At 37.3% G+C, this 27,126-nt stretch overlaps 1 protein-coding gene and 1 long non-coding RNA gene across 4 annotated transcripts in view; one reads left to right on the top strand and one right to left on the bottom strand.

Annotated features, from left to right (window-relative positions):
* The window catches only part of LOC117399266 (aryl hydrocarbon receptor repressor-like), a 116,996-nt gene that overhangs the window by 25,899 nt on the left and 63,971 nt on the right, over nt 1-27,126 (top strand). The gene's annotated exons all lie outside the window — the stretch shown is intronic.
* The window catches only part of LOC131736921 (uncharacterized), a 69,562-nt gene continuing 54,022 nt past the window's right edge, over nt 11,587-27,126 (bottom strand). The window contains exon 3 of the long non-coding RNA XR_009328509.1: nt 11,587-11,844. This is a non-coding gene — a long non-coding RNA (uncharacterized LOC131736921). The remainder of the gene's footprint in view (nt 11,845-27,126) is intronic.

Genomic DNA, 27,126 nt, shown 5'->3' with positions numbered 1-27,126 from the left:
GAACTCTTAGTAAACCGCAGCATTACTAGCAATGGTAGGACACTGGGTATTGAACAAACATAGCACACTGGCACTGATGTGGTACCATGGTATTGCAATGGATTACCAGTATAAATTGGTCTGTACCAATGGGATACTATTGGTAAATCAAAGTATAGTATTCATATGTCACCACTGGTACTGTTGTACCAATGGCTTATACCACTGTACAGCAACTGCATTGCCTTTGAAGACCATTTGTTAAGTTCTGATTGGCTCCCTGACATAGAGCCATTTAGAATGTGAAGAGCTATGGGCTAACAAGAAAGGCATTGTAAGACTATTTCTGTAATAATAAGCACTGCAGTCAGATAAATCTGCAGACTACCAAGTACAAAAGCACACTGGTTGATTGTCATCACCTGCATGCATATAAATTGGCCATTGTGTGTATTTAAGAAAGACATAAAAGGATATGTTATGACAAGACCATACAATTGAAATTAAAACTTGAATAAACATCTTCAGTGTCAAATTACAACTAAAAACTATTGTAATTTACTGTTATTTACTGTATTAATCTGGAGAACTTTTTCATCCTATATTAATTTCAGAATAACAGCAGAATATGGACAATCAGATAGTTAACATTGTGATGCAGGATGTTTGGATTGTGAGGATTATTTATTTTCATGAGGACTGCTAAAGGTGAAAGCCCTACATTACAAAATAAATAAAATAAATCAAAACAATGAATCAAAAATAATTGACTATACAGCAATTCATGGGGTGGAACTAGGCCATCTGCTGTGCTGATTTAAGACATGAAGTTAGTAACGTATAACATATAAAGAGAGGTTCCGTCCTTCAAAGGCCCTATGCATATAAAGAGGGTCTCCGTCATTGAGGAAACCCGACAAACGGGGGGGGGGTCACCGTCTCTGAGATGCCACAACATACGAAGAGGGGTCACCGTCTCTGAGATGATCCGACAAACGAAGAGGCTCGCGAACTGGAAAGAAAACAAAGTTAGTAGATGTTAGAACATATAGAGCCGGGTGTTCCGCCTCTTTCAAAAGCCCAGCATAATAGAAGGTGGATTCCGTCGCTGAGGAGACCCGACAAACAGGAGAGGGTTCACCGTCTTTTAGGAGACCTGACAAACAAGAGGGGTTCTGCCGCTTGGGGCCCTCACATAAATAGGGGCATCAGTACCTAAAAGAGAAGAAGACAAGGAATCATGCATGCTAAAGGAGGGGTTTGGTCGGAGGTCCCCACTGATTCACGGAGAACCCTTCTCTATGAGGTAAATGAAGCGATGCTTAACAAAGGGTTGGAGAAAGTGGAATCACTAACCCCCCAAAGGATGGACCCCCGGATTCCTACTGAAGACGTTTATGGGAAGAAAAAGAGAACCGCAAATGCATATAGAAAAGAAGAAAAGAGGGAAAAAATTTAACACAAAAAGAAAGAAAAAACACTTAACGTAACTGTACCCTACTGACTATTTGAAGACCTTCTGCACAGTGGGAAGGAAAACCCCTCTTTTTTATTTTTTATAATATTTTTTACATTTTATTTTAAGGAGGAAACCTTCGGTGGCCCTGGCAGAAAGGTCATCCCCACTCCGGACATACTAGCAATGGACTGATGGGCAGATGCTATTTCGGCTGGTGAAGAATGACTGCTGATGAAGTCCAGCGTCCCATATTTTTTATTAAATGCTGGTTAATCTTTGCTCCTGCTGCTGAAGTGGCTGCCCCGATTCTAAATGAATGAGGAGTGTAGAATTGAGGGGGGAAGTCCTGCTCTGAAAACTAAAGTGGAGAGCTGAGAAGAAAACCAATGCCTTGAAGCAACAGACCCGCTTGCACTGATGAACAGGGGGTTGGAAGGAGATTTAGGTTTACGTTCTGTAATGTACTTCAGCATAGAAGTATATGGGCATAGAGGAGAATCAATTTTTGAAAGTTGAATACATTGACCTTGTCGAAGTTGATCAGATTTTGAAATGCATAATACTTCCATTATTAGGTCATCGATTGGAGAAAAACAGCCTTGTCAGAGAATTGAAATCATGTTGCCAAGAATGTCAACAGAGATAGGCAGGCCAGGTGATTGGTAGATGCAGCCGGAGAGCTCTTGAAAATTCCTCGAAGGAGGAGACAAATGGCTGGGATTGATAATATGGTTGTAGAAGAAATAGACATCAAGAGAAATTGGTGTTGAATTCCTGACAAATATGATTTAATTGTAACTGGTGCCAGATGCAGAGAATCCTTTGCATGAACTATACAAGCCATGATCCAATTCTGGTTGAAAGAAGTAGGATTGATCCTGTTTTGAGAGCAGAAGGTTACATAACAAGCCCAACCTATAGAGTAAGAAGATCTGGTAGAAGGGGCAAGTGCTGAAGCCATGTAATCTTGAGCTGAATTAAGTATCTTATTGATGGTTGAATTCAGTTGAAAATGAGCTGGTTGAACTGAGGAGTTACTGCTGGGGATGGCAGAACTGTAGGAATCAATCTGTGGAATTTGGACATCTGTAAACGAGAGAGAGCATCAGCTGCATTATTAAATATGCCCGGTAGATGAAATCCATACTAGCCGCCACAGTAATTGCATGATAAGAGGGGAACTGGAACGTCTTTTATTTATAATATGTACTGTTAAAGTATTGCAATAAAATAAGATCAATTTCTTAGACCAGAGATGACTCCATAGCTGGGCTGCTGTAACTAATGGGTACATCTCAAGAAGAGCTGTAGATTTTAGCTGAGGAGATAGATTTTCAATTTCCTGGGGCCATATACTGGAAAACCATTCATTTTTAAAAAGCCCTCCGAATCCAAGAGATGATGCGTCTGTAAACAAAGCCATGTCATGCGGTGCTGAGATGAAATCATCAGAAAACATGGACAAGCCGTTTCAGCTTCTGATAAAATATTTATGTAGAAATCCAAGTTTTTTGCTGTTGATGCAAGAGCAAGAAGACGAGATATAAATGTTCTCCCTTGGGGAATAATGCGAATTGCAAAGTTGAAGTGACCCAGCAATGAAACCAGTGCGCGTTTTCTAATTGTTTTACTAATATGAATAAGAAATCAAATGTGATTGAGTTTGGGAAAGGAGGATCTGTTTGAATAATTAGAGGTGGCACCAGATGCTGCTTTAGAAGTTGATGCTTTAGCAGCCTTAGGGCAGAGGGATGTAGAATGACCTGTGGAAGCGCAGACCCCACATGCATTAGCTCTGAGACCGCCGAAAATCCTGTTAAACAAATCTGGATCAGGTTGAGCCCAATTGATTATATGATTATCAGATGCCAATGTTGTTGCTGCTCTTGCCGAGAATGCTTTATGATACGCGAAGAACATAGTCCCTCTGTATCTAACAGACAATTCCACTATGTAATATTCGTAGGAGTCTAATTTAGCTCTGCGGTTAGGATAAACAGAGCATAGTACATCTCTAAATATGGAGAAATTCCCCCAGGGGCCCACTACGAACAATACTAATAACATGAACCGTTGTCAATAATAGTAATTAACATACACAGTGTTGCTACAGCATTGTAATATATGCCCAGAAATCATTCAATTATGTTTTTCTAATGTTCCAAACTTGAAAAAGTGATTTTAACTGAAAACAGAAAAAGAGCAAAACATGACATTGAAACTAAACATATCAGGCACGGCCCAGTCCTTATAACAGTTCACCATAGTAAAAGTTTAGCAGGGTGTAATAAAGCATAGTGAAATCATGGTAAATCATAAGTAAGCATTGTAAAGAATAGCAAGGTATAGTAAAGTTTATGAATAAACATTGCAAACCTGGGTCAATTGTGGTAAATGCATAGTATAGCCATGGGAAATTTTTATAATGGCGCCTGGGAGGTTTCTGCCTGGATTCATGGTGTGCCTGACCAGTAGGGATTGTTGAAGCGTACTATGGTGAACCATGAAGTGTCTTCATTTTCACTAAGCACAGAATTGTATTGCTTTTCATGATTTATTTTAGCGATTTAAATGTGACTACATGTGGAATCTTCTGTTTTCACATTCATATGTATTGCAGTTTAAAAAAAGTAAAACACTATTTTCTGTTGGGCTGCTGTTTCGATACCCGTCAGTGAATGTAATGGGCATTGGTGAAGAACTCAAAGGCTGAGTAGATGGGGTCGAGGACAACAATAGAAAGTGTTATCTCATGGTAGCATCACCATGCTTGGATTCTAGATTACTTGACTTTTTCACTGTCATTGGGCATGACTTCAATTATTTTTCGGGTGTGGGAGGTTTTAGTGTCATTTTTCCACTATCAGCATGTTTGCGTGCTTAGAAATGGAAAACAAATGAAGGCAATGTTCAGCTGGTGCTATGCAAAGTTTTGCATTTTAATACCACTACATACAGCCCAAGCGTGAATGATATCAATCATTTTAATGTTGTGAAAACAACATATGTGTTGTTAATTCCCATTGTTTTCTGATATAGTAGAATAATATACAGCTGTATACCAATGATTATACACTGATGTTTATAAACAGAAATACACTGTAGCAGATTTTAAATAAATGAACATCCCGTTTGTGGCAGTAGTGTTGTGCCAGTAGTGTTGTGCCAGTATCATTATTAAACCAGTACATTTTTGAGTAAAATGCAATACTGCATTTATGTATAGAGTCGCTTGGTTTGGGATATAGTCACACATGGTGGCACAGATAAACCATGGGGAAGGCAATGATGAAAAACCTCCCATAGGGGCTGCCCATATCTGCAGCAAAAAAGCTGTGTGTGAGTTAGGTCTCTGCTCATTCATACTGTTTTATTTAGTTAATTAACCATGTGATGTGGTCTTCAACATCTCCTATTTTTCTGTGCCAGTACCAAAATTCAACACTCTGTTAGATAACCACAGCACGTGTGGATATACCCCAAGTGACTTTATTTAAGCATTGTACATACCGGTAATCAAAATGAAAATAACATGTGCAGTTGAGTGGCTTCATAGTACAGTATCTGGATAATAATTGGTATATTCGATAATTCTTTCATTTTGAGTTAGCTGGGGGAAACAATTACCATATTACAGAAAAAAATCACGATCATAAGTAAACCCAATTCCACATTAAATTACCTATTAAAGAAAAGAAGATGGAAGTGGAAGATTGGTTTCCTTTTCATTATATCTTTTTGATAGTCAATACATTTTTAAAAAAAGTATATGAATGAGCATAACATTTTGACATACATTTCAAGCAGTGTATGTTACATGATTTTTTTTTTAATGTGTGATGTGTTTCAACTAGGTGTATATGTAGTGTCAACCAGTCAAATAAATGCAATTGATTAACAGGTTTATCCTATTATAAATTATCATGATGCTCTAATAAAAGGTACATGTTATTTTCGAGCATTTCAGTGAAAACTGTTATTCAGCTGCATGCCCGTGTTTTACAGTTTTGTCACATCATGTTGACATGTTGCTCAAATATGTATGAAAACGATGAGAGCATTTTGACACAATTATAGGTACTTTTTATAAATACAGCACTCTGGATGGCTGGTCCTTGTTACGACATTTATAATATAACTACAGCACTTTATAGTTAAAAAGGCATGATGTGTAGCTGTTAAAGATATATTCACTCATGGGCCTCTGTAGGTAAATGAAAATGAAAATGCATTACCAAAGCTGTAATAGTTAAGTTTGTTGAAAATGTCCCCTGTCTCTTTAAGAAGCTTTCGTGTAGTTGTGGTGTAGTAAACTCCACGAGGCAGAGGATTGCGTGACTGCAGTAGACTCAGCTGTGACCTCAGAAAAGTGGTTATGAAAACGATCTGTCGATCAGAGGAACAGAGCCCTGCTGCAGAGGAGACCAGCAATGCAGAAATGAGTTTCCTCTCAGCAGCTCAGGGCAGCCCATTCCCACTAAGAGGACATTTCATTGCTCTGTATACAGAGATCCAGGCTGGGAATCTGAAGTAGATTTTTATCTGCTGAATTCAATGGCCTGTGACTGTTCAAGAAACAGAAAGAAAAAAGCTACCTTGAGTTGCTTAAACAGAATCCCACCGAGCACTGAACTGCTTTCATCAAGCTTATTTTAGGAGGCAGTATCTGTATTTCATAGCCTTTACATCTGATAAGTGTAGTCAGCATGTTAAGTGCAGCTCTTCATACAACAGTGCATTCAGTAATCTCCCAAACATTAGATATGACCATAAGTCAGAGTTATGTACAGTATATGCTTTTTTGCTGGGAGAAGACAGAGCAGTCATAATGTTTGCATGTGGAAAATCTATTCAACATGATTCTTTTGTTGATATCTGTTAATGAAGAAAAACATATGCTGCAGGCTTTTAAATGTGTCCCTGGAGAGTTTACTAGTACCACATATTAAGACCTCTGAACAAATATATTTATACTGGCAGTAACAACTGATAAAAACTCAACCCTTATTTGTAGGGTGCATTATAACCGTTGTTTCTTATTTTTACGCCAGTACTAATAAAAATGTTTAAAGCTCTTAGTATCTGGTATTAGGAAAAAGGTCAAACAGCATGTTCAGTTGCCTACAGTTAGATGGTTTGTCCATGTATGAACTTTGTAAAAAGGAAAAAAAAGCATGTGAATGAATTCCCCACAGGCAGCAGGCTAATGCTACTTTATTCACTGAATGTCAATATTTACATTCATCCTCATATTACCAAAGTGCTTTTATGATTAGAACTGCATGCCGGTCACAACTACTGTATGCAATCTATTAACCATTTATGTGCATCAAATTTCAAGTACAGTGCAGCAGAAAAGAGCTGTAAGCAAGCATCAAATTGCTATTTTCTATGAAGAGCTATTGTACTGTAATCTACAAATCACCTACTCTGAATATTGACAGTAAAAAGACTTACGGACAACATGGTACATGAAGGGAATATTTTAATGATCTAAAACCTGACTTTGTGTTGACCTGCTGCTATTGAAATTATTACAATTGAATTACATGTTTTATGAAACAATTTTTGTTGAACATGAATACTATCTTTCAAAAGATATACAAACTAAAACCTTTGGGAGCCCTGACTTTTCTTTTTCTCAGCTCTTCCAGAATGTTTATATTCCATCAAAAAATATGCTGTGCTAATGTGGCATGCATCTTGGCAGCTTTACAGCACAAATAATTAAGCAGGAGATTTCTAACCAGTGATTTCACTATTAGAAAAAATTATTCTGTTTGTTTTAATGTCAGCCCCTATTATGGAAAATGTACAACAAACACAGCAAAAAAAAGTACAAAGCATAGCCCAGGGATTCCATCTTTAAAATGGCATAAGTGGTTTGCATGCTGAGTTCTTTGTTTTGACAGTTCTTATCATGATGTCATTCTAGTTTTCAAGAATATATACCATACAGCCTGTGTGTGTGCGTGTGTGCATGTGTGTGTGCGCACTGATCTCTGCCATCATAATTTTAACATGCAAAAAAAATAATCTGATTTATCAGATCCTCTTCATAAACAGCTCTGTGTATCAAGGAAATACATGTAGCAGTTTTGTCGTCATGGTTGCTGGGAAACCAAGATGGCCACCAATAAAGTTTCTCCATACAAATATGCCATTGATCTACTATTTAAGATTTATGGCCGACTGCTCTTTGGACTGTTCTCTTGTAAGCCTTACAGTATATGCAGGAAAACTTTGCAATGGTGGTTACAGGTTTCTTGTTTTCATATTTCTGACTCTGATACTTTTGCTCCTGTACTGCCGAGTATCCTTACAGCAACTTTCTTCTTTTTGGAATACTGGTTCCATATAACTGCAGTGTCATTTTGATACAGCGGTGGTCTCCTAAAACTGGTGTTAAAATGGTATTCCAGTGGGATTTAATTTTAACTTGTATGTAAGGGTTTTCATAATTGTCTTCCCTGGCATACATTTTGAATTGCATTGATTTCAATACAAAAATTATATTGATCTTGAATTCCAATCAGTTACTGTCCAGTTGTTAAACCTTCTGTCAAACGCTTCTCTCTGGTTGTATGTGACTTCATAGTGTGTTAGGAAAATAAAGCCTAAGAAATTACATTATTTGGCTTCTCAGTGCTCCAGTATTCCAAAACAATAAATTCAGCAGTTAACACATACGGTTGTAAATTTAAATCAGTGTGTCAGCTTTATATCCAACTCTGGTTTTCATTTAATGCAATTTACACATCAAATTGGCTAAGCACTTGTAAGCAAATAAATCAGTTGACTGCCAAAGGAAATATAAACCAAATGAAAATAGCATACACATGCCTTTAGGAGAGCCCCAAAGTTACTGAAGGTGCACCGTTTCAATTTGTTGAACTACTTTAGTGCATCCCTATGTCAAAACTGGTCAGATGGTGCAAATAATACATTAAACACTAATGTCTGAATTGGGTATCCAAAGTGGGACCCGACAGAGACAGATAACTAACTCACTAACATATGGGTTCAATTCATTCCTATTTTTAATATTTGTTTACAAAATACTCTACTGTCAACCTCGTTGAAATCACTTTTTTCTTTTGATAAATTACTATGTTATTTGAATTAGGCTTTGTCTTGTGGTGATGTTATCACCGCAGATTGGCAAGAAGCAAATTTTGGAAATTTGAGCCATAAAGGACTGCTAACCAAGATTTTAAAACCCACTTAGTGTGGAGTAGTGGTTAGGGCTCTGGATGCTTGACTGGAGGGTCGTGGGTTCAATCCCAGGTTGGGGACACTGCTGCTGTACCCTTGAGCAAGGTACTTTACCTAGATTGCTCCAGTAAAAAAAAAAAAAGTGTATAAATGGGTAATTTTATGTAAAAATAATGTGGTATCTTGTAACAATTGTAAGTCACCCTGGATAAGGGCGTCTGCTAAGAAATACATAATAATAATAATAATAATAATAATAATAATAATAATAATAATAATAATAATAACTTTAGCACAAGCTATATGACTGACAGACCACTCATATGTGTCAATCACTGTAAGACTCAGAGGCTGATTGCAATGAGAGGAATATGAAAGGAAGGTTATTTTTGAATGCATAACTTTATATATATTATAAAGAAGCAGTCCATTACAACTACAACTCAAGGCAACTCAAATTGACAACCCTGAAAATAAAAAAAATAATTAAAAAAATGAACAAACAAGGAAAGAACAAATAGATTTTCATCTCACTGAAAGGGGGACCAGTGACAAGGCTGTTAATAAAAACTGAGAACATTGATTTTATTTTAAGTATTATCCTTTAAGCAACATACTGCAGTGATACGCACTCGGGTAGATGTACTAAAGTATTGCGGCTGTTGCAATAGTCACCAGTTGCAAACGAGTCGGAAGTTAGGGTGAAATGTACTAAACATGTGCAATGCTGTTAGCAACTTTTTAGGGAATGCTTTGTGGCAGCAGTTTTTATTTGTGGTTCAGCCTTGGATGAATATGTAATTATGGGTGTTCCTTAACCCTCTGCAGTCCATTTATTAAGTGCGTGTCAGGCACGTCAGGTCTAATTTATTTTCACACGCGCAGTTAATTTTAGATGCACTGTTTAAAAGTATTTTTTTCCACAGTCAAACGGGTTTAAAAGGCCCTGCATATCAACAAAGCACTCACTAGGCATCTCCAGCCTCGCCCCACCCTTTCGTTCGCTATAGCTTTCACATATGCTAAGAAATAAATAATAATAATAATAATAATAATAATAATAGTCGTATATACCGATCAATCATCTCCTGATCACTCGTTTTATCACCAAACGCCTCAATAATGCGATCCAAGTCATTATTTTATTACTATAACATCTGTAAAAAGCTCTGCAAATGTCCATGATATTCTCTGAGCGCTGATGCAGTCACAGGCAGCTTGTTTCCTTATGGCCGCCCATATCTGATCTCAGGGGCAAGTATGACTAATCATGAGATACGCCCTTTTTTAAAAAAAAATTTTTTCGGCTTGTCTCGACTCCTGTCGCTCCCACTCGGCCATTGAATGGTTTTCTCTGCTTTTTCCGGAGAAAAAACGACTAGAAACCTGTTTTTTGCGTCTTTTTGATGATGTCGGACAGGGTCCGACATAGAACCGCAAAGGGTTAATAAATTCGCAAAAAGGGGATGAGATTAGTGCAAATGAGGGTTCTCAAATATTATAATGAGATGTACTAAAGCTACCGACAATTACATCTATTTGTTAAGAACTTTTGAAGGTATGTTTTAAACAGTAGCAATTGTTGCTGGCATTTCCCAGTCCGTGTTGCCAGTTGTGCTCAATGTGCTCATTTTTGAGGCGAACATCCAAATACCTATTTTTCCCTAAAAGCTTACAAGCCTTGAAAACAAATTTCTATGGCATTTCTGGTTTCCACAACTTGTTGGGAGCAATAGATTGCACACATGTGCCGCTAACCCCTCAAGCTCATTCTGAACATATAAGAATATGTATGATTATGAAAAGCTCTTTGATAGAAACACATTTTTTATCTGGGGGTGAAGATGGGGGCCCCACTATAGAATCTAATGGAATTAAACTGCCTTTTATTAGAGATCTCGCTAAAATAACTCAACACATATCTAAATTAGTATATTGAGGCTCTCTTTATTAACATTTTCTCTTAGAACACATGACAAAATGTATACTTTACGAATTGTTGTAACAGAAATGTAAATTGTGGTATGTTTGCGCTGCAACTGACCCATCAGTACATCTACCTCTCAGATTGTAAGATGTTGACCAGACATAACTTAAAGCACATTGATTTTCTAAATTCTATAAAAATTATAGATTTTAGCAATAGCCTAGGGAACCCACTACAACAAATATATTAAATAATTAGTACAGTATGTGTTTGCATTCAAGATATTTGGGTATTAGTTTACAGTTTTTTTAATAAATAGTATGATATTAATTTTAATAACCTAGGGAGGGACACATTTCTGTCTATTGAGTGCAGGAGGGATAGAGTGTGACGACAGTCAAAGATTCTTGTAACCAGTTTGGGGAGAGTGGGATACATTTTTCAAAATGTGATCTTCTTTCCCATTTTAAGCTTTGATACCAAGTCTTTCCCTTGTGACATTCTTTCCCACTACTATCTAGTTAAAAATTAACCTACAAGGCCCAGAGATGTAAAAGACTTCCATTCATTTTTAAACAACAGTTTAACTGAACTCTATGATCATGTGTGCCACCCTCTAATGTCTTAAAATAAATAGATTGTCAGACCTGGGTGGTTAATGCGGTGGTAGACGTGATTGGTTTGGGATCATGTCTGTCACAGGGCGTAGTGAATAGACAGGGGATATAAATATGGATGGAGATTTAGGGGTGGGAGTGAAAGTAGCAGGCCACGCGACAGAAACATTCAGGTGTTCAGGACAGTTTCAGAAACTACTCAGAACGGTTAGTACCACTCCAGCAACTGTAGTTGGCTGCCCAGGGGTTAGGGTCATTACTGCCTATTGTATGATACAGAATCTCGGCTCAACAATATGCAGCAGTCACATCAGACTAACAAGTATGTGAACAGGATGTGAGTGGTGCAATAAACAAGGGAAGGTCCAGACAAAAGTACTCTCCCAAAATGTCCGTGTTTTATTTTGTAAAACAAATAATAATATTCCACCCCTCTACCAGCAGTGGTATCGGGGGAAACATGGCAGATTTTACAGTCCTGACAAAATAAACAAAACACACTCCTAAACCACAATCCTCCGTGCACGAAAGCTCTTTTTCTCTGTGATCGTGGTGAGTGCTGGTGCTGTGCTGTGCTTTGCTGTGAGGGACATGCTCTGGGTTTGGTGCTGGCTCCATGGCTGCAGCTCCCGACTCTTACTCCTCCTCTATAAAACACAAACACAAAACAATAACAAACACAAGCTCCGGCTGGATTACGTCATCAGTACAAGGGGCCCGTACTGACGTAGCTGCTTCCCCTTTGTACCCAAAAACTCCTTCCTGCAATCAACCCGTCGCCATGGTTTCTCCAATAGAGGGCCGCCCCGCAGCTGGTTGCAATGGAGTCCTTCTGGGTATGTGCAACTACGCGCTCCCCCTAATGTTGTCACCTTCCGATTTATGTCTACCGTCAAGGCAGTCCATCTAGGAGGAAGCATACGATCAAACTCACACAGCGCCCTTTCTGGTCGGGAGGGAGATTTACAGTTTGAATTCTTCCTCTCTCTGTCACAAAGTATAAGAGTAGTATTCATCACAATGGGTTATAGAGAGAGAGATGCTGATTCTGAATCTGCACAGCATGCAGTGGAAATTCTAATTCTGCACACCCTACTAGTCATGTTCAACTGAAATAAGGTGCAGTTGCAAACACTGCCAAAGCCAGTTGTGTGAAAATGCAGAGTAATGCAACCAGTTCATCGTGAGTTGATCAGATTATAGCCAAACGCAATGTGAAACAATAGTAGGAGGCTAGGAGAGTCTGAAAGAAGTGAAGATTATTGCAAAATCAATGTAGTTGATTGTGACAGACGGCTGGACAGACACAATTAGTGCAAAAGGGTCATGGTTCTTTAAATGAGGACCCTAAAAAGAGAATAAATAATGTAAACAAATAACAAAAGGATGTAGGCTACTGTCCTATAATAATGTTCCCAGAATTCAAGCCCAGATATTCTAGTGCTGTCTAAATCAAGGGACAGATCACTACCACAACATCCTATGTATGTTTTATCCGAATTATCAAGTGGGCAGTATACTCCTTGTGTGTTGATATACAGTATCGAAAAAAAGATTTTGGGTTATGCGATAATTTGTTGGAGGGAGTTGTACTGAAAACAAAATAATTTTGTCAGTCCAAAAATCTTATTTTAGCATCAAATTAAGTAGATGTAATCAACATATTGCTTACCTAAGACCTTGTAAGAAAGAGAGGAAGCACACTTTTTAGCTTGCCTCTATTTAAAAAAGCATTTGAGTGAATCTTTAAATCAGAGCGTATCTATATTTGCAATTCAAAAATGCAAACAAACACAATATTAGCATTTGAACTACATTTTTTACCTCAGTAAAGTACTGTGTGTAATAATGTGACCCTAACATCTCTTAAAGAATTACAAAGACATGGAGATGGGAACTTTCTACAGCAGGCCTAAGCAGTGTGACACATAATCCGTTTTACACAAGTTACAGACATCGATACAGTATACAATTTGCCAAAATTGGTGGATTAGAGTAACAACTGAGACATCCATAAGTGCAGCAAATGATCCCAAATACTCAACATGCCGAATTAATGCTGCATATGCACTACCAGCTTATATTTGAAGCAATGTAAGAATATTAGCTATAATTTGCCAGACCAAACTTCTAACATTATCAATCAACACTATTATAAAAATATCTGCCTTAACAGCAAGTATTGTGGTTCACCACAGTGAATGCAACTAATAGTTTAATGACCATGGGTGCACATTACAGTCAGAGAGCTAATCCTGTCTATTTAAAATGGTGCAGTTACAAAAAAATCGAATAGTAGTTAATAAAGGACCACACACACACACACACACCAAGCGCCAAAAAGCAAGTCAGGCAAATGTGACATTTCATAATTTTACAGCTTTTCCTTAAGTGCATATTCACTTAAAATGAAATAGTGCTAAATTGAATCAATTTAGATTTCAAGTCCACTTTCCTCACTCCACATTCTCCCTTGACAGGTAATCTGTAATGTATTAAAGTTAAACGTTTTAATTAAAAAAAAAAAAAAAAAAAAAAAAAAAACAGCATTAATCCCTTAGAGGTAAAACAGAGGTAGCCACATGTTTCTCCTAAAGAGGCACAACCTATAACTTGTCTGTTCTGGCCAGACACCAATTTTTTCTGTTTAAAGAGAACTGGATTTTTGTTGTAAAGTATGGCTTTAAGGAGCAGGATATGTGCTTCAGTGTAGTTTTATATCTTAATAATCTTTGTATTGAAGATCAATTGGAAGGTAGGTGGATGATCAAGAATAATACGTATTTTGGGATAATGACTTTGGATGTTTCAATATCTGTAATTTAAAATGCATAAGTAACATTAATTCTCATATAAAACCATTATTGTTATTGTTTACAGTTCAAGATATTTAATACATTCTTATGAATTATTTCTCATGGAATACTATACTGATAATTTCCCAAAAAGTACACAAAGCTACATTCATTTTTAAAATACAATGAAATCATGCACCTGTCATGAATTTTTCGTCCCTGTGTATTATTCATGATAAATTCTAAGGAAAAAGTAGTGGTGCAGTCGACACCCTAATTTCGTATTAGATTATCGTATAGACATTAAACAACAATAATCGATGCATTGACATTTTATTTTTCAAAATAAAGAACAAGCATTATTTTTTTAACAGAAGAGCCAATAACTAAAAACACTGTTGTGTATAACAGTTAAACAAAAAAGCAAAATTTACATTCAAATTAGAAGACTTCCGATTATAAAAAAAGAAATACAAAGGACTTGAGTTTTTAACACTGAAAAGAATATGCGTGTGTCTGCATCATATGTCCCTTTAGCATTGTAATAATAATAACAAATACTATATTTTAACAGAAGTAATTTCTATCTGAACTATGGTTGTTCATTACTGTTAACATTTTATGTCCAAAAGCAAAGCAAAACATTGAATTAATCACAAATCCTGACTAATTTAATTATCGTACATAATTCAGCTTCGGGCTTGTAACCAGCAGGTCCCTGGTTCAAATCCCACCTCAGCCATTGACTCATTGCATGACCCTGAGCAAGTCACTTAACATCCTTGTGCTCCGTCTTTCGGGTGAGACATTGTTCTAAGTGACTCTGCAGCTGATGCATAGTTCACACACCCTAGTCTCTGTAAGTCACCTTGGATAAAGGTGTCCGCTAAATAAACAAATAATAATAATAATAATAATAATAATAATAATAATAATAATGATAATACTATATTGCCATATAATCCAAACACAACATGCTTTGAAACAAAAGAAGGTAATCGGTATCGTGACTACAATAGGCCTGCTTCTGATCTGGCTTGTCCAACGCAAACTTGAGAGGATGTGATTTTTTTGCCTGCCTTTCTCCTGCCTTAACTCTGTTTAGAAAATATTGTATGAAAAGTATGTTAGTGATATAGTCTTAATCTAAATTCTATATATTGATGTTGTATACAGTGCATTTTTAAATATACGCTGACAGTGTGTAACAGTTAAGTATATTATAATAAACTATGATGGGCGACTGTTTTCTTTTCTCTGTTGGCTAGTGGAGAAAATGTGTTTAACAGCATAATTGGTGTGAAACCTGTTTAGAGTACACTTGTAGAGCTCTTGATCTACCCCTCCTACTATGCACTTGACTTACCTGACCAAGCACCACCTTACTGCATCAGCTGATGCACTATCCTTGCACTATTGTACTACTAATACAGTTGTAGTCAAAGGTTTACAAACCCCAATGGAAATTTATAATTTCTAGACATTTCTTGAAAACAAATAATTATACGAAAAATCTTTTGTAGCAAACATTTTGCTTTTGTAGAAGAGGAAAAAAAGTTACAAGAAAAAGTCTACAATTATTTATTTCAGCAATGTTTTTGCAAAACTCAAAAAACGCTAATTCAAAAGTATTCATACCCTGACAAGGAAAATGAAATGACTAGCTAGTTGAGGCACCTTTAACAATAATAACCTCTTTTAAATGATAAGGATATTTGTCAATGAGCTTTTGGCATGATTCTTTAGTGATTTTTGACCATTCATCACAAAATTGTTCATTCAAATTCCAAGTACCTCTCTTGTGTACAGCCTTCTTCAACTCATACCAAAGATTCTCAAACAGATTTAGATCTGGACTTTGACTAGGCCATTCCAGAACCTTGATTTTATTCTTCTTTAACCATTCTGAAATAGATTTTAATGTGTGCTTTGGATCGTTGTTGTGTTGGAACGTCCAGTTGCGCTTTAAACCAAGTTTTGTAGCGGGGGGTTTCAGATGATTGGCCAATATCTTTTGGTATGCTATGGAATCCATTTTACCATGTATTGGAACTAAATTTCCTGTGCCATTAGAGGAAAAACAGCCCCATAGAAGGATATTACCACCTCCATGCTTGACAGTAGGTATGGTGTTCTTTTCTTTGTACGCCTCACCAGACTTTCTCCAAATGTAACGACTATCAGCGTGACCAAATAGCTTGATTTTTATTTCATCACTCCACAAAACCTTTTGACCAGAACTCATCCATCATTCAAATGCCATTTTGCAAACTTTAAGCGATTGCTTTTGTGACGTTTTCCTAAGATTTGCAATTTTCCTTGGCCTGCGACCATTGAGACCTTCACCATACAATACTCCTGTGGTTGAAATGGAAACCCTAGTCCCACTTGCAGCCAATTCACTCTGAATATCTTTGCCACCCAATCTCAGATTGTTATTAACCTTCCTCACAATTCTTCTACTTGTTCTTGGTGAAAGAACCTTCTTTCTTCCAGACCGAGGGAGTGTTGTGACAGTCTTGTACTTCTTGATAATAGAAACAATAGTTGAAGTTGGGATACTCAAATGCTTGAAAATCTTCTTGTATCCTTCTCCAGCTTTATGACATTAAATCATTTTCTGCCTAAGGTCTTCAGATAGCTCTTTACTTTTTCCCATACTGACTTATTGGTAATGACAGCAATCATCCTATGCCTAACCCATTTACACTTGAAATGTATTTGCTTACGATTGTAAGTCGTCCTGGATAAGGGCGTCTGCTAAGAAATAAATCATAATAATAATAAGAAGAAGAATGTTCAGCTAGAATCCAGCATTTTCTAGACTTTTCTATAATTAGGTTCTGCATTATCATATTGAAATTTCTAGCACCTTGTAGACAATACTGTCATAGCATCAAATCATAGCATCAATGCTTTAGAATTAGCATTTTTGTAGTTTTGCAAAAGAATTGCTGAAATAAATAATTGTAGACATCTATTTCTTGTAACTTTTCCCCTCATCCACAAAAGCAAAACTTTTGCTACAAAAGATTTTTCCTAAAATTCTTTGTTTTCAAGAAATTTCTAAAAAATTATAAATGTCCATTGGGGTATGTAAACTTTTGACTACAGCTGATTTCCATTACACGAGAGTAGATGTTAAAACTTCATGCTGATTTGAACTCGGCTCTTGCCAAGATAAGCACCAACTAAGACATAGCTTTACAGTAAACTAATGAGATCCATCTGTGTCTCCATCTATTTGCGTTTCCTTCCATATGATGATGTAGATATCCTTCTGTCTGGTGTTGATGGCTGAAGTGTAATGCTGGCTCCAGGGATCAGCTTATTGCCTCCCTAGCGCATCAGCACACACAATGGCTGCGATGCTGGCTCCGGGGATCAACCACAGTGCGGTCTCCCCAGTGCATCAGCATGACAACCGTCTGGATTGAGCTAAGTAGGGTACATCTCTGGGGTCTTCAAGTGGGCACCTTCCATCCTCTGTGGTTCGTTGACTAGCCCACGACACCTCAAGAGGGCTCGACGGTGATTCTGGCGTCCCAGCATCACCCCCCTCTGTCCCCCACTCAACTCAGCCCAGCTTACTTACCCGTACATCAGCGTTTCTTTCTTCCTATTGTGCTTGAGATCCCCAGCCAGAATCTTTCCGTCTCAACCACAGCCAGTTGCTGCTCTTCTCTGCTGCTTCAGATAAGTTCTTCACTGTGCGACGCAACTCTTGGCCGCTGAATCCGACGTCTCTGAGAAACCGGGTTGTAGAGTATGCCACAAATCCTCGACATCCCACCTCCACTGGGTGAACCTGGACTCTCCATCCTTGCTGTTCCACTTCAGCGGCTAGTTGAGCATACCGGAGTTTCTTCCTCTCATACGCCTCATCTACAGCATCCTCCCATGGCACTGTTAACTCTACCAGGTGAACAAGGCGTGCTGATCCAGACCACAAGACAATATCTGGTCGAAGGTTATTGGTGGCAATCTCAGGTGGAAAAATAAGCCGTTGACCAACATCTGCCAGCATTTTCCAGTCTCTAGCAGCTTCCAGTTGTCCTGGGCGAGGACTGGTTTTAACACCTTTTCTTGGTGGTTGCTCTCCTGGGTGGAGGAATGTTGTCTTTTGTGTGTAATGTTTTGATGGAACTGGTGGCAACTTACTGGTCATGTTACGCTTGTATGTCATTGTAGACATAACTTGTTGCATCCTAGTTTATATTGTATTTTAGTAGTATTTTTTGCACTTACTGTAAACTATACTGTATTTAAATATTAATCTTGCATTGTAACCCTGCACAGTACTGCCCTGTAACACCTGTAAGTCACCTTGGATAAAGGCATCTGCCAAATAAATAAAAAATACATAAATAAATAATAATAATAATATGAAAAGTGTTGTCAGTCAGAATACAACAATAAGATTCTACTGCTTGCTGGGGTTTAAGGGGACCCCCAAGCACTCTGCCTTTTTTCTGCCTCCCCATTTTTTTTCAACTCAACAGAAAGAGTACATACTAGGGCTCCCGAGTGGCTCATCTAGTAAAGGCACTATGTGCGGAGTGCAGGATGCGCCATATAGCTTGGAGGTCACCAGTTCGAATCCAGGCTATGTCACTGCTGACCGTAGCTGGGAGTTTCCAGGGGGCGGCGCACAATCGGCCAAGCGCTGCCCGGACGGGGAGGGTTATGTCGGCTGGGGAATCCTTGGCTCACCACGCATCAGCGACCCCTGTGGCTGGCCTTCCTGTGTGCAACTCAGAACTGTGCGGTCCTCCGACTCTGTGGTGGCTTCACGGCAGGCTTGCAGTGCAAAAAAAGCGGATGGCTGACGGCACACGTTTCGGAGGATGCGAGTGCTTGTCTCTCCCGAAGTAGTGCGGAGGTTGCAGCGGTGAGCCGGGTTGAATAATTGGGCATTCCAAATTGGGAGAAAGATTGGGGGGAAATAATTGCAGATTCCAAATTTTTTAAAAAAAAGAAAGAGTACATATTGTATTGAATTATGGAAGACTGCACATTTTGAAAATAAACTATAAAGTTTCTAAAAAAAACATTAAAATTGGCATTATCTAAAGTACACAGTGGTATGTAAAGCTAAAATTAGTAAGTGAAGAAGAAATGGTACTGTAGAGTGGTGACTGTGGAATACGTTCACAGACTGTTCCAAACTTCTAGGTTTGCGTGAGTAATCACACTGTGACAGAAATTATTTTAAAACCGCTAATTCTTGCGAAAACAGCAGTGTTCTAAAGTTTGAAAACATACTGAAGTAATTTAAGATTTTAATTCCTGTGGTGGTGTCATGAATCAAAGTTTTGTAGCAAAGCAAACAACAAAATATATATTATATTGTATATGTGTGTGCTTTCCCTCCTTAAAATGTAATTTGATTTATAATGCTAAACCTTATGAAGTGTGCTTACTTCTGGATTTTACAGCTACAGTATAACAGAAATAAAACAAGTCTAAACTGTTATTTCATGTGCAGGACTGAAAGTAATTTGTGTTTTTAATGTGCCTGGAGCAATTAACTAGTCATGCAAACTGAACTGCTTTAATATGATGGAAGACAACATTTGAAACAAAAGAAGGTAATCGGTATCGTGAATACAATAGGCCTGCTTCTGATTTGGCTTGTCCAACGCAAACTTGAGAGGATGAGATTTTTTTGCCTGCCTTTCTCCTGCCTTAACTCTGTTTAGAAAATATAGTATGAAAAGTATGTTAGTGACGTGGTCTTAATCTAAATTCTATATATTGATGTTGTATACAGTGCATTTTTAAATATACGCTGACAGTGTGTAACAGTTAAGTATATTATAATAAACTATGATGGGCGACTGTTTTCTTTCCTCTGTTGGCTAGTGGAGAAAATGTGTTTAACAGCATAATTGGTGTGAAACCTGTTTAGAGTACACTTGTAGAGCTCTTGATCTACACCTCCTACTATGCACTTGACTTACCTGACCAAGCACCACCTTACTGCATCAGCTGATGCACTATCCTTGCACTACTGACCTACTAATACAGTTGTAGTGAAAAGTTTACATACCCCAAATGGAAATTTATAATTTCTAGACATTTTTTGAAAACAAATAATTATATGAAAAATCTTTTGTAGCAAACATTTTGCTTTTGTAGATGAGAAAAAAGTTACAAGAAAAAGTCTACAATTATTTAATTTCAGCAACTTTTTTTAGCAAAACTCCAAAAATGCTAATTCAAAAGTATTCATACCCTGACAAGGAAAATGAAATGACTAGCTAGCTGAGGCACCTTTAGTAATAAGCTTTTGGCATGATTCTTTAGTGATCTTCGACCATTCAACGCAAAATTGTTCCAGTTCATTCAAATTCCGAGGATTTCTCTTGTGCACAGCCTTCTTCAACTCATACCAAAGATTCTCAGATGGATTTAGATCGGGACTTTGACTAGGCCATTTCAGAACCTTGATTTTATTCTTCTTTAATCATTCTGAAGTAGATTTTGATGTGTGCTTTGGATCGTTGTTGTATTGGAATGTCCAGTTGCGCTTTAAACCAAATTTTGTAGCGTGGGGATTCAGATGATTGGCCAATATCTTTTGGTATGCTATGGAATCCATTTAACCATGTATTGGAACTAACATATTATATTATATTATATTATATTATATTATATTATATTATATTATATGACAAATTGGTTTTTTTTTGCAATATTTGAAGTCATTTTAACAGCATCAGTTCTCTTTCATCTACATTTTAAATATTACGAATGCTTTAAAAAAAGCAGCTGTAGCATATTTACAAGATTATAACAATAAGTCAGCAAAAATTATTAACACTTAAATTAAATTATACTTTTTGTTGACATGTAATGGGCTGAACTTCCATAAAACTGTCAGTATGGTGTAGGACACCAATGGACAGCCAGGATACCATTGGCATAACAAAAGTTGTCTGAAAGAAACTGAAAAAAGATTGATGGTTCAGTAAAAACATATTATCTTAAAAAGGACTCTAAATGTGTTTTTCATTTATGACATTTAATTAAAAAAAATACACATTTTATTTTTTCAATAAATATGTGGATTATTAAAAAAAATGCTTTGAGAAGACGGACAGAAAAATGAAATCTTTCCAAGACATTTTACAACCATGATAAATCTCATCTCGTGGAACTTTAATAAACTTTTGTTTTATGCAATAAAGAACATCACTGCAGTGTCATGTGAGTTTAGGCTGGAAAAAAAGTAGTTGCCAGCTTTCCGCAGGCTAGTTCACGTCGATGACCGATATCGGATCATCAGTTTAGTTTCAAGATCAGCTAGCTGTGTTTACTTTCTCTGGGATTTACCTGCAGTTCAGTGTGTGTGTCTGTCCTCCCCAGCTGTGCTTACCCTTTGTCAGCATTTCTGTTGCAGTGCTGCCTCATGTTCACCCAATTGACAGGCAACAGCAGAGTATCCATGGAAAAATAAAAATAAGTCTTATGTTTTTCTCACGCTATTGGTAGTACCTTTCAGTTAATTTGGGTTTCCATGTAGTTCTTTTAGGGAGAGAAATGTTCCTTCCAAATGCAAATCACCTAATTAATATTAAAATATGGGAGGGTGCAGATGATGTTTCGGATAGGCTTCATAATAATAAGATATGTTGTATTTGTGGTTGAGTCCATTGCATAAGGTGGGTGGGGGATTCTTAAACACATTCTTTACAAAAATAAAAGTCTAATAGTTTTTGTGTTTTTTATTTAATTAAAAATTTGAAAATACCATCCTTTCCATTGACATACAAATGTATTTGTATGTGTTAACTGTACCCTGTTCAGAGACGTTAAGAAGTTAAATTGACACTGCAGCTTTGCCCCTTGGACACATTTATGTTGTAAAAGGTGTGTGCATATATTAACAAATACAACATTAACAAGGCTGCATAATCATTTAATTCATAGTAGGGAATCATTATAGTTGGACTGATGAAGTGCAGCTGATTCAATACCAATTCGAAAAAACAGGATTGCAAAGCTGCCATATATTTAAAGCAAGGGAAAAAAAATGAAAACCCAGGCATTACATTACAAATGTTTTTATTTATTTATGTATTTGCTAAAGGTGCTTTGACTGCATATATTTATATTATAAACCTGGTATACATGTACATACTGTATATAACACATTTTCCTACAGAACCGTAGCTTCAGAAATTCTGATGCTTAAAGTAGTTTTTCAATTGTTTCTTCTAACTTCTAGCTTGTGTTTTTGATACAAGTTAGAAGAAACAATTGGGGCAACCTTGGCCCCCATCGGTTTTACAGTTGTGCCTATTTGCTTGGTGCTGGGCAAGGTTGCCCCAATGGTTTCTTGAAACTTGGCTTGTGTTTTTGATATCTCCACTTTAAATGGCTGGGCACTTTTGATAACTTGGCATTTTTTTCACATTTCCAATGTGTTTTTGTTTCAGATATAACTTCTTTCACTTAATGGATATGTATATAGTGTGTGTGTGGGGGGGTAAGTATAATGACAAAAGCATTTGAATGCAAAGTTATAATATTAGACTATTTTCATAGCAGTCAGAGTTTCAAGATGTGATTTTTTTTGTGGTTTGTTTGTTAGTTTTTTTTAATAGGTTTCAAACTTACCTATGCAAATCGGTAGTAAAAAAGCATTGACATGTCCAAGTCTTTGCTAGTTACTGATTTTTACTTTGGTAAATTGTTCAACATTCTACTAATTTGTACTTGGCTACAAACTTACATATGCATGTGAATGCTAAAGTGAATTACATGAAAATATTAATTGTAGATATTATTCTGGTTTTTGCTTCCTAATCTTGTGATTTGATCAACTTAGTTCAATGTAGTCCAATCGTAAAGCATTACATCTGTTAATAAAAGGCCATGCACATGTCTTTTGCATTTCTTGGCCATGGTTTGATTTCAATAAGTATGTCATTTGCATGCACCCACTGCGTAGTGCCAGGAACTGAGAGGACACACATGTAGTGTCCTGAAGCGACATCTCCTCCTTTGTGTATAATAATGGAAGATAATTTGTAATTGCAGTTGTCCACATTAATTTGACTCTCGTGCACACCAGTAAACATCACATCTTGTCGCTTTGTAATATTCCCGTTTGGATCAGTTTGCCAAAGCATAAGCTGGACTTCAAGCATTCTTCCTGCTGACTGAAGAACTTCATGTTTAAGTAGTGTAGATTTTTGGCAGTGGTCACATGTGCCATCATCAATGGGTGCCCACTTGTGCTCCATATTAGTTGTTCCAAACACATGGAATGTGTACCATCAGGTACATGCAGAGAGTAAACATGCCCCACCTCTTGATTTGATGTGTGGTACCAACATTGTGTACATACCATGTCATGCCTTGTGGTAACTGAAACCAGATCACATATTTCTGGGCAAGTTTGACACAATTTGGTGAGAAACTCAACACCATCTTGCTGCTGAACTCTACTGAAGGGTTCTCCTAAGAAGTGACAAATGTCTACAGAGATGTAGTGCATGGCAACTGATCATAGTTGGCAACAAGTCCAGAGGGATTGTTGTTCACTTTGTTTTAATGACTCTTTCAGAAGTTGGCAGTGAAGAAGACATTGTGTGTTGCTCAAGCCTCTGATTGAATGTGTGACTGCAGCTGTTCCCTCAGAATGTGGTAGCTTTTGTTGTTCCTGAACGTTGGTGATGGCTTGACGTACGAAATACACACGATCCTTCACCATGGATCCCTTGTGTGTGTTGGTCTCCTTCAAGCTTATCAACTCAGTAAAGACTTCTCAGCCTGCTGTACTGCAAGTGGGGTCAAAGTTTATATGGTGGATGCTACTTAAGGAAGTAACTCTAGAAAGTGCCACAAAACTTTTGGGCTGTATTAGAAAGTTCGAAGGTTCGAAGGTTCGTTCGCTAGCCAGGAATTCGAAGATTGTTTTAAACCTTCGAAGGTTTGTCAGACTCCATTCACACACTGTGTTTTTTTTTTGTTTTGTTTTCTGTTAACAGAAATTTTTTGACAATGTGTGAAAACTATAAATCACACATTAAATGTCACTCATATGCAAAATTCGACATTTTGATTTGTATAATGCATATTACTTATACAAAAGTTGTTGTATTAAAATCCACTACCAAATTGTTATACGTAGCAACTCTTTATGGTGCCACTGTCGTGTATGGAGCTGGGTATATTATGCCAAAGCGCTGGGGGAAGTACCTACAGCGGTTGTAGTGCTTCAGTAAAATATGTACTGAATACCTAGTGTACAAGACAGTTTAAGAGAAGTGCTATGGTAGAATATATTTGAAACATACAAAATATACGCTAACACTAATAATTTTAATTAAAAAGAAAACTGAGCACCCTCCAGCTCCTGTTAACCAGAGGCAAATTTCTTCATTCGCCATCTTGACAGCAAAGCGCTGAATTGAAAGAAGTGTCTCGAAATCCCTCTGCTGTTTGGGATGTTTTTTTGTTAAATGCCCAGACGACCAAAAAAAAAAGTTGAATGCAAACTGCGCAAGCGTTTGTTGATGTATCATGGAGGCACATCCAATCTCTGGGGTCACTTTACAATCGTAACTTCATATTATTATTACACCATGTAACAAATTTTTAATTTTTTTTTGGTTCCTGGGTAGTAAGTGTTATTTCCTAATTGCTTATGCCTCAAAAGTATAGAAAATGGCTATTATTCCCCACAAACTTTGCTTTTGTGACCAGGACAGTGAAATTTACCTATTTCCAATGAGAAAACGGGCGAATGTGTGTCTTTTCATTCACATAAAGTCAGAAAAAAACAACATATGAATCCAAATTAACATGTATTTATACTAAAGTAATACAAAAATGACTACAAAAGATTTAGAAGTGAGTAGTTTTTCGAGATTTATGATTATACTGTAAATCACTTTCACGAATCAGCCCCCAAATGTAGTCTCCCATCATGTTCTCGTTATACTGTCCTTGGTAGCGGTGTTCAAAGTCCAGTATATCCTGGTGGAAGTGCTCGCCTTGCTCCTCCAAGTACACTCCCATGTTCTCCTTGAATTTATCAAGATGAGCATCAAGGATATGGACTTTGAGGGACATCCTACAGCCCATTGTGCCGTAGTTCTTCACCAGAGTCTCAACCAGCTCCACATAGTTTTTGGCTTTGTGATTGCCCAGGAAGCCCCGAACCACTGCGACAAAGCTGTTCCAAGCCGCTTTCTCCTTACTAGTGAGCTTCTTGGGGAATTCATTGCACTCCAGGATCTTCTTTATCTGTGGTCCGACGAAGACACTGGCTTTGACCTTTGCCTCAGACAGCTTAGGGAAGAAGTCTTGAAGGTACTTGAAGGCTGCCGACTCCTTATCTAGAGCTCTGACAAATTGTTGTGCAGTGGTGGCATCAGCACCTTCCGGGGGTCCCAGCCGTACTCATCATACTTCAAGGCGTCCAGCAAGGTCTTGATGCTGTTGTAATCCTCTTTGAGGTGCACCGAGTGAGCCAGGGGAAGAGACGGGTACTTGTTACCATTATGGAGCAGCACGGCTTTGAGGCTCCTGGATGAGCTGTCAATGAAGAACAGTATAACGAGAACATGGTGGGAGACTACATTTGGGGGCTGATTCGTGAAAGTGATTTACAGTATAATCGTAAATCTTGAAAAACTACTCACTTCTAAATCTTTTGTAGTCATTTTTGTATTACTTTAGTATAAATACATGTTAATTTGGATTCATATGTTGTTTTTTTCTGACTTTATGTGAACGAAAAGACACAAATTCACCCGTTTTCTCATTGGAAATAGGTAAATTTCAAAATATCACTCCTGGTCACAAAAGCAAAGTTTGTGGGGAATAATAGCCATTTTCTATACTTTTGAGGCATAAGCAATTAGGAAATAACACTTACTACCCAGGAACAAAAATTGTGTTTCATAGTGTTATTATTATTATTATTATTATTATTATTATTATTATTATTATTATTTTTAGTAGTAGTAAAATGTGACACTAATAACCTACTTGGATCGGTGACTGTTAAATTAAGTTTGTTTTGCCTAAGTCCGCTGGAGTGCTGCTACAATGCAAGCTTATACGCAAGCAGCATCAATTACGTGTAAATAAACAACGTGTATTTTTATTTAAATTATAAAACACGATTGCTGTTCTAAATAACGTATTTTTAAACTACATATGAATGTTTTGTTCCATTTATATGGCTTACCTGTAAAATAATAGGATTTTTTAAATCAGATATAAACAAGTAGCTATGGTGACGTCACCAGTAGATTATGCAAATTAGTACCATCGAAGGTGGATATTTTTCCGAAACATCAGCTTACAGCCTATTTTCACTCGTATGCTAGTTTGCAGTCCAGCTGTATGACTGCAGTCAGTCTTCTAAGCTTTCCTGGAGGACATTTTCCTGGAGGGAAGGCAGGCAGTCTACAGTATCCATTGCTACAAGATGAATGTCCTCCCCAGGCATACTATCAAGCATAGCGGTCTGTTTGTGGTTACATGTGTCGACTGTAGGCATGAGACAGGTTGAACTTCCATCTTTGTCATCTAAATGTTTCATGTGTTGGATAATTTCTTCTTTGCAGCTGTAAATATCTCCTCCCTTGATTGGTTTCAGTTGTTTACTCAACAAAATGTGATCAGTTTTGTTGGTGGCTCCGAGTCTGGCACGGTTAAGCAGATTGGCATAAACCCGGTCCTGCTTCTGGTGCATATTAATTGTGAGTTCATCATATGTGAACAATTTCCACTGGTCCACAGATCCCATAGAGCCAGTCAATTTGTGCAATTCCTCTTGAGTAAGTGGCACAAAAGGTGGTTTCTCATGCACAGGTGGAAGCTGCAGCAAATCCCCCAGAAGTAAGATGTTGATTTTTCCAAACCAGCCATTGTTTTTGTTGGCAGTGTGGAAAATCTCACATAGGCGAAGATGGATGTATTTGACATTGGAAATCATAGACACCTAATCAATAATGATGGATAAGGGTGTCTGCTAAGCAAATTAATAATAATAATAATAAGAATGATAATAATAATATATAACTGAAAAAAACTTTAGCTTTGGTTTGTTTCAATAAAATAATAATGAATCATTTACCAGACACTTTTATCCAAAGCAATTTATAG

This window comes from Acipenser ruthenus, chromosome 4, assembly GCF_902713425.1.
Source record: "Acipenser ruthenus chromosome 4, fAciRut3.2 maternal haplotype, whole genome shotgun sequence".
In the NCBI taxonomy this organism is placed as follows: domain Eukaryota; kingdom Metazoa; phylum Chordata; class Actinopteri; order Acipenseriformes; family Acipenseridae; genus Acipenser; species Acipenser ruthenus.
Note: the sequence above shows the minus strand (reverse complement) of the source record. Positions and strands in the feature narration are given on the sequence as shown.